Genomic DNA, 7624 nt, shown 5'->3' with positions numbered 1-7624 from the left:
TTTAAATGAGAGACCGAAAGGGAATTGATACAGGGAGCAAATGTAAGAAAGGACTGTTTGGAATAGCAAAAGGGAAACAATAATCAGAATACATTATATAAGAAAAATCCATTTTCAATAAAAGTAAAAATAAAATAAAATTCACACCATAAAGATACACATGTTTAAAATATCAACTATCAAGGTTTATGTGGGGTGCCAGTCCCATAAATCTCTCAGAATTCAGAAGGATCATTACAGCTAGCGAAAATTGACTAAAAGGTATGTGAGGATGAACAAATCAGCACAAACATGTTTCCTACTCATGCCTCTTTATCCTTCAAAAAAGTTCCCTCCAATGCTCTATGTTCTTTCTCTCTCTCCCTCTTCTTCTCCCTCTCCCTCTCTCTATCATAGTTCTCTCAATGTTCTCCTGAAGTTCTTTCAATCCCACAACGTTTTTAGTTTATATACCCACACAGACATAATTAACAATTCTCTGGTTATAACAAGGATACCACCAAGCATGCATTTCACAGGGCCCAAAATGCAGATAGGGTAGATAAGCAGGCACTTATAAGGTTGCAAAGGGGGTGTGGCTGTAAAGCACATAGGCATATCTGATAAGGGTAAATAGAGGAAGGGGCTATGATTTGTAGGCGGGGAGAGAGGGAGTTTGTATATTAACTACATTTGTGTGATTAGTTAAGCAAGAAGTTTGTAATTCATAAATGTAGAAAAAGAGGGAAGAAAAACACAACAGTGCTGATACACTCTGTGAATGTCAGCTTCCTTCCATAGCAGCTAGTAACACAGCGTTGTGGTAACCATGGCAAGCATAGTATGTTGTGGGAGGAAAGCAATGACGCTTATTTTGCACTGGCGTTTTGTTAGCTGAATTAAAGTGGATGGAATATCTTAGCTCTAGAGATAACATCTAATGTGATCTAAAGGTAACATCTAAAGGAAAAATTGTAGTAGTATAAAATCCAAAGCCTGGCAATTCCAGCCTCCAGGCCAAGCAGCAGTTTTGTTCCCACTGGCACCAGAGTGAGAAGAATTTCTTTTCTCTGGGACCTTTCCAAAAAATCAAGGCATCCAATATACATTCTATATATCAACATGAAAAGTCATCTCATATATAACAATACACAAGGAACGTATGCCCAATAATTGGTTAATACACTGCTAGTGTTATTTAAGACGAATCTAACTATGCAAAAGGGAGTACTATGGCTTCACAGGGCTTTTACAGAAGTGACAACAACTATTCAAAAGGCAGGTTCCCAAAGCTTTGCAAGTTGGGTGTTTTCCTAGAGAGTGTCAGCTGTACTCTCACTGTATAATAATGCTTGGACCACAACATCTCCCCTTTTCTTGTTTAATAAATGCAGCATGTTTTTATATCTCGCAGCAATGAATAATGTGGTTGATTAAAAGTCTGAGGATGACTGGAAGAATAATAATGATTTTGAAATTAATAACCAATTATCTATATTGATGGCACAATGAGTAGCAAAATTGGCCAAGATAACTTATCAGGGGACCAAAAGCACGGTAACTAATGATGCATACTCCTAGCCAATCACAGCATGCCAGCAGTGAGCACCAGTTTCAAAAGGACCAACCAGAAACGTTCTTGCGGTAGTTTAATTTTCTTAACCTCATAAAAACTCCTGACCTTTTTACAATAAAGAGCTTCTGCATTGGAATCTCCAGGACTTTATGTCATTGCTTCCACATCTTCTCACCCCCTGCAACCTGGGAAACAAGGATCACACGACAGGCAGCAGCAACAAGCCCGCAAAAACTACACCTGGCATCAGACCTGGATGGACCCTTTCCTTTTGCTCTCTTTTTTGGTCCTCCTTACCCTCTTTGGGGCATTTTTCTTTCTTGTTTGCTGCTGTCCCCATCCTGATTCTCCGCTGGCATCTTGAGTTCACCCTCTTCTGCTGTTTTTGGTGAGTTGACCCCTATTTTCATTTTCTAAGCCCTTAGTGAGTGGGGGCTTCATTTCCTATCCCTACAGTTTCTTTTCTTTCCCATCTTTGGCATCCTGGTTAAGAACTCTTCATCATGACTTGGTTTGTCCCTGTACCTCCACACAAGGGTTGACCACCCAGGAGGTAGAACGCCAATAAAGGACCCTCCAACAGGTCCTTTTCTCCTAGAGACACTGTGTGAGCATACAACTGCAGCCTAACAAACTGCAGAAGCCCTTCACTATAAGCAGGACACTGGGTCTGCAAACATTACTTTCCCATTCCCTTCAGTTCTTGTCCTGGCATGGAATCCCTCACAGCCTGAGAACAACTGATGACTTTTGCTCGGGGCCACTCTTAGAGATTGTCTGAAGGCTCTCTTGCTTTATAGGGAGTCCTGACTGCTCTTCGGATTGTGGACTGTTGGACTTCCTCTCCTAGTCTCTCTTCTCAACTAATCCGGTTACATGATCACCAGTTAAGAGCCATCAGGGTGTCAGTCAGTCTCTTAATTCATGGAAAGGCTTTGGCCATTTGACTGTGGTTGAATTCCCTTTTCCTTCTGGGGTTGGAACACTCTCCTCAGACAGTGGCTACCTCCACTAGCTTGACGCTGGAGCTGAACATGTGGACCGAGATGAAGTTGTTGCTACTCACCCATATCTTCTCGCCATTTTCTTCCTTGCTGCCACTCCTCACAGACTCCTCCTGGGGCCCATCATGAATGGTGTCCTGATGTGGGAGTCCCCTCTGTATTCTGTGAATATGTTTTATTAACAATTAATTAAGAAGCTGCTTTCAGCCAATGGGTTAGCAGAGTAAATCCAGGTAGAAAATTCAAATGGAGATATAGAGAGAGAATAGGAGGAGTCAAAGAGCTACCATGTAGCTGCCTAAAAAGACAGACGCCCTGGAACTTTGCAAGTAAACTAAGAGCATCATGGTAATACATAGAATAGTGGAAATGGGTTAGTTTAAGATGTTAGAGCTAACTAGAAATATGCTTAAGTTATTGGCCAAACATTATTGTAATTATTACAATTTCTGTGTGATTGTTTTGGGTCTGGGCGACCAGGAATTGAGAAAGCAACCTCGGTGTACAGTACTCCTTCCCCGGATGATGGGGCTTCCCTTCTCCACCAGCACTGCCATCACCCTCTCCCCCAAGTTAGCCAGAGTTCTGTGAGCCGCATGCAAGAGCTGCTACCCTGGATTTTGCCCACTGTTTTTGCCAATATCTGACCTCCCACCCACAATATGCAGAGCCTGGAGCAGAAACTGCCTTTTCTGGCAGTTTTGCTGAGTTATTCCTGCAGCACTTTGGAACTGAGGTGTCCCAGGCCTTGGGCTCACTCTCTCCAACTGTCTTGGCCCCATTGAACCCTGGTGTGGAGTTTGCATCACCACATGACTTGTCCCTTGACAGCTGCAGGGTGGGCAGGGCCCTGTCTGTGTTGTATCTATTTCCATTTTCCAAGCACTTAGCTGGTTCCTTCCTTCGTCAGTCTCTTCCTCATCTGCAATGTACTCAACGCTGAACTTCAAGAAACAGTGTGTTGCTCAATCAGGAGTTCTGTCTGAGGCATGCTGCAGTGGCAAATGGCTATTGACGCTTCGTCCCCAGCTGGGCCTCTGGAGACCACACCAGAGCCCCCAGTCCTAGGTGGAAAGAGAAACTCCAGCTTCTCTGGTGGTGCTGGGACAGTTAGTTGGTAAGGGATTTCCTAGTGATGGCACATCCCCTGGGGAGAGATGAACTCACCCCTTTGAGAGGCTGATACTGAGTCATGGTAGGGAAACCTTGAAAGATGGAGCAGGAATGGTACCGAGAGAAGAGCTGCTCAGTTTTATGGGGTCTGAAGAGGCTGACCCTGACTGAGCAGGAGTGGATTGTGGAGGAGAGGTGGCTGGGCTGACCTCAGTGGGTGGTGGGCAGCCTCAGTGGCAAAAGTGTTGCCTACGTCTCCAAAGTAAAAGAGGAGGAAGTTGCCTGGAGTTCTTCATACTACCCAAGGCATCCCAGCCCTGACTCAGTATTCCTTGTCCTATTATCACTGATGTTCGCACAACCACGGCCCTAGAGATGCCTGTCAGGGATAACATGTTTGTGGTTAAGGTAGAAGGCCCTTCAGAGTACAATCTGGAGACAACTGATACACTTCATGAGAAGGCCTGGGTGTCTGACATCCAGGAGTGCCTAAGCCCAGGATCCTGCCCTACTATCAGCCCCTGTATCATGACCCTTCCTCTGACCCCTGGGACTTCCTTCCTCACAAAGGATAACACAGACAGAGTTGTCCAACCTGAATCATTCAGAGTCTGCCCAGCCAGGATCGGCTGCTGAGATCCAGCAAGAGTAATGATCACTTGTTGCAAGGGGCTTATGGGAGTCCTTCTGACCGGCCATCAGCATACTTCTCCCCTAGTTCTGCCTCCATTGCTGCCTCCCACTTTGCCTCAATGGAACTGCTTCCTCTGGAATTGCCCCCTTGCACTCCCATTGAAGAAGGGGCACCAGCATGGACAGTTAATCACCTCTTAAGCTCCCCTCTCCTGAATACTCCAGAAGCAGCCACAGGAACATTCTTGTTCCAGGGGTAGTCAGAAGGCACTGAAGGGTATCAGTCCCTCTCAGGAGATCCTTGGTTCCATGGCATGTTCTCTCGACTCAAGACTGCCCAGTTAGTGCTGGAAGGAGGCACTGGCTCCAATAGTGTCTTCCTAGTATGTCAGAGTGAGACAGACAAGATGTGGTAAATATGTCCTCACTTTCAACTTCCAGTACAGGTCCTAGCACCTGCGTTTGTCATGAATGAGGAGGGTCAGTGTCAGGTCTAAAATGTGTGGTTCCAGTCCATTTCCGAAATGTTTGAACACTTCCAAATGTATCCCATCCCTGTGGAGTCTGAAGGCTCCAGTGATGTTGTCCTTGTCAGCCATGTGTCCTCCCAGTGGCAACAAGGCCAGGATCTGGCTGGGAGCCATGCAGGGGTATGGGAGCGCGACTAGTACTACCCCAATTCTCATTATTTTGAGCAAGTACTCAGACAATGGGTCTTGCAGCTTCAAACTGATTACAATTGGTACTCCGTGTTGAAGGCAGTCCTTGACCCCCAGTTTTCCTTTAGTGGCACTCTGCTTATGATGATGTAGCAGAAAACCAAACCCATGTAAATTTGCTATTTGAACTTAATGTCACCCTCCACATGCTTACTGGCCTTGGACAATAAATACACTGACACCATATGGCAATCCATAATTGACCTGCATGCCTATTTCAACAAGTGTCCAACCTAGCCTTCAAGTTCCTCAAACTTTGTACACCCCAGGATAGTGTAACCTATTTCCACAATCTGGTCCAGGTGAACACTTGTTGAAATAGGTTTCACAGAACAAAAACAATAATTATATTGGCACACACTCCTAGACAATCACAACACACCAGGAGTGACTGCCAGTTTCAAAAGGACCAACCAGAAACATTCCTACAGTAGCTTAATTTCCCAAATCCCATAAAACCCCCAACCTTTTTACAATAAAGAGCCTCTGCATTGGAATCTCCCAGAGTCTGTGTTGTTGCCTCCGTGTCTTCTCACTCCTTGCCCCCCCCAAAAAAAACAGGGATAGCAAAACAGGCAGCAGTAACAAGTCCACCACACTACAGTCTGATAGCATATACATTATAGTATCATAGGCAGAATTTCTACAATCAGTTATAGAATATTTTTTTTCTTTTTTATTTTTTTTATTTTTTATTTTAACAAGTTTCCACCTCCACCCAGCCTCCCATTTCCCTCCCCCTCCCCCCACTGCTTTCCCCCTCCCTCTTTAGTCCAAAGAGCCGTCAGGGTTTTCTGCCTGTAGAACATTTTTAAAAGCCAGTCCAACCCTTGGGCTATAGTTTTCAGTGTCGCAGAGGGGTGTAGAGATTACTCATGGTTGCTTCCTGCTGCTCTGGGATAAAGTTGGAGGTCTTGTCTTGAATGCTGGAATACAGTGGAAACCCTGGAAGAATAGGATGTTTTAGGCTCTGTGCGAAATTCAGGCAGCTTTGATGCAGTCTGTGTTTGGAGAATGCAATAGGACCTCCTGGAGTGAGAGCTGGAGTGCTGCCCTCAGAGCTGTATACAGCAAGGTGGCTGCCAGGGCCAAAGGAAGAGTAATCTGTAATAATTTTAAGATGTTTATAGCCAGGTGGTGGTAGCACACGCCTTTAATCCCGACACTCAGGAGGCAGGCAGAGGAAGGTGAATTTCTGTGAGTTCAAGGACAGCATGCTCTATAAGAGCTAGTTCCAAGGCAGGCTCCAAGCTATGAAGAAACCCTGTGTCAAATAAATAAATAAATAAATAAATAAATAAATAAATAAATAAATAAATCTGGTGGGAAATATATGTTAATGGCAGAACAAATAATATAAGGACTGCCTAAAGTCCAATGGAGACTCTGTTACACATGGTGAGATGATCTTAACTGTCAGTATTTTGACATTAATATCCCTTCCTTCGCTTATAAAAGAATATCTGCCCTAATGTTACATTAGTGTAGTGGTGGGAGTGGCAGGGCTGCGTCCCCAGCACCCCGGCTGCCTGCTAGCTTATGCCCCGAAATAATTACACAGACACTGTATTTTTTTTTTTTTTTTTTGGTTTTTCGAGACAGGGTTTCTCTGTGGTTTTGGAGCCTGTCCTGGAACTAGCTCTTGTAGACCAGGCTGGTCTCGAACTCACAGAGATCCACCTGCCTCTGCCTCCAGAGTGCTGGGATTAAAGGCGTGTGCCACCACCGCCCGGCTGACACTGTATTCTTTTAAACACTTCTTGGCCCATTAGCTCTAGCCCTTACTGGCTAATTCTGATATCGCGATCAACCCATCTCTAATAAACTGTATAGCACCGGTCTTACTGGGAAAGATTCAGCATGTCTGACCTGGCAGCTTGCTTCATCAAGTGCGTCTGCCCGGGAGAGGGGAGCATGGCTTCTCTGAGCTCACTTCCTCTTCCTCCCAGCATTCTGTTCTGCCTACTCCACCCACCTAAGGGATGGCCTATCAAAATGGGCCAAGGCAGTTTGTTTATTACCAATGACCTTCCTCCATCACATTAGGAATTGATGTAATGGCAGATGTTTTGCAGAGCTCTGTGCTGGTATAATGATGACTTTATTCAGACTGAACTGTGTACATGTCGACTGTATCACTGAGGAGGAAATATGGAAATTCATGGATATGATGAAGGTTTTATCATCAGAAATTTACTACAGTAAAAAGATTCAGTAATACCAGAGCTCACTCAATAGAAAATATAATATTTGCTGTAAACTCTAACACATTTCAAGATCTTGCACTAAAAGTAGAAAAACTAGTAGTAAGTCTAGAAATTTTTGTTCAAGTTCAAAGGATTCTGCTTCTTTCTTCCCCTCAAAGACAAAGGCTAGGGAAAGAGCCAAAGCCAGAGCTGTAGCCAGAGCTATAGCTGTTGTCACCTATAGGTCATGTTTCAAAATTATATTCTTTTATAGCCCTAGTGAAACTTGTTGCCAGTTATTCACATTCTTGTTGACTATATAGGAGAGAGCAAATATTGGGTATAAAGAGATAGACTACATGTCACATTTGTATCCTTCTTTAAGGAATAACTTGATTTTCACCTTTTGAGCCA

At 44.3% G+C, this 7624-nt stretch overlaps 1 pseudogene; it reads left to right on the top strand.

Annotated features, from left to right (window-relative positions):
- The first annotated feature begins 1487 nt into the window (after positions 1-1487).
- On the top strand, positions 1488-5117 carry LOC121444980 (annotated as a pseudogene).
- The last annotated feature ends 2507 nt before the right edge of the window (positions 5118-7624 follow it).

This window comes from Microtus oregoni, unplaced genomic scaffold (genome assembly GCF_018167655.1).
Source record: "Microtus oregoni isolate MIOR12 unplaced genomic scaffold, Mior012 000151F_ref0000176, whole genome shotgun sequence".
Taxonomy (NCBI): Eukaryota; Metazoa; Chordata; class Mammalia; order Rodentia; family Cricetidae; genus Microtus; species Microtus oregoni.
Note: the sequence above shows the minus strand (reverse complement) of the source record. Positions and strands in the feature narration are given on the sequence as shown.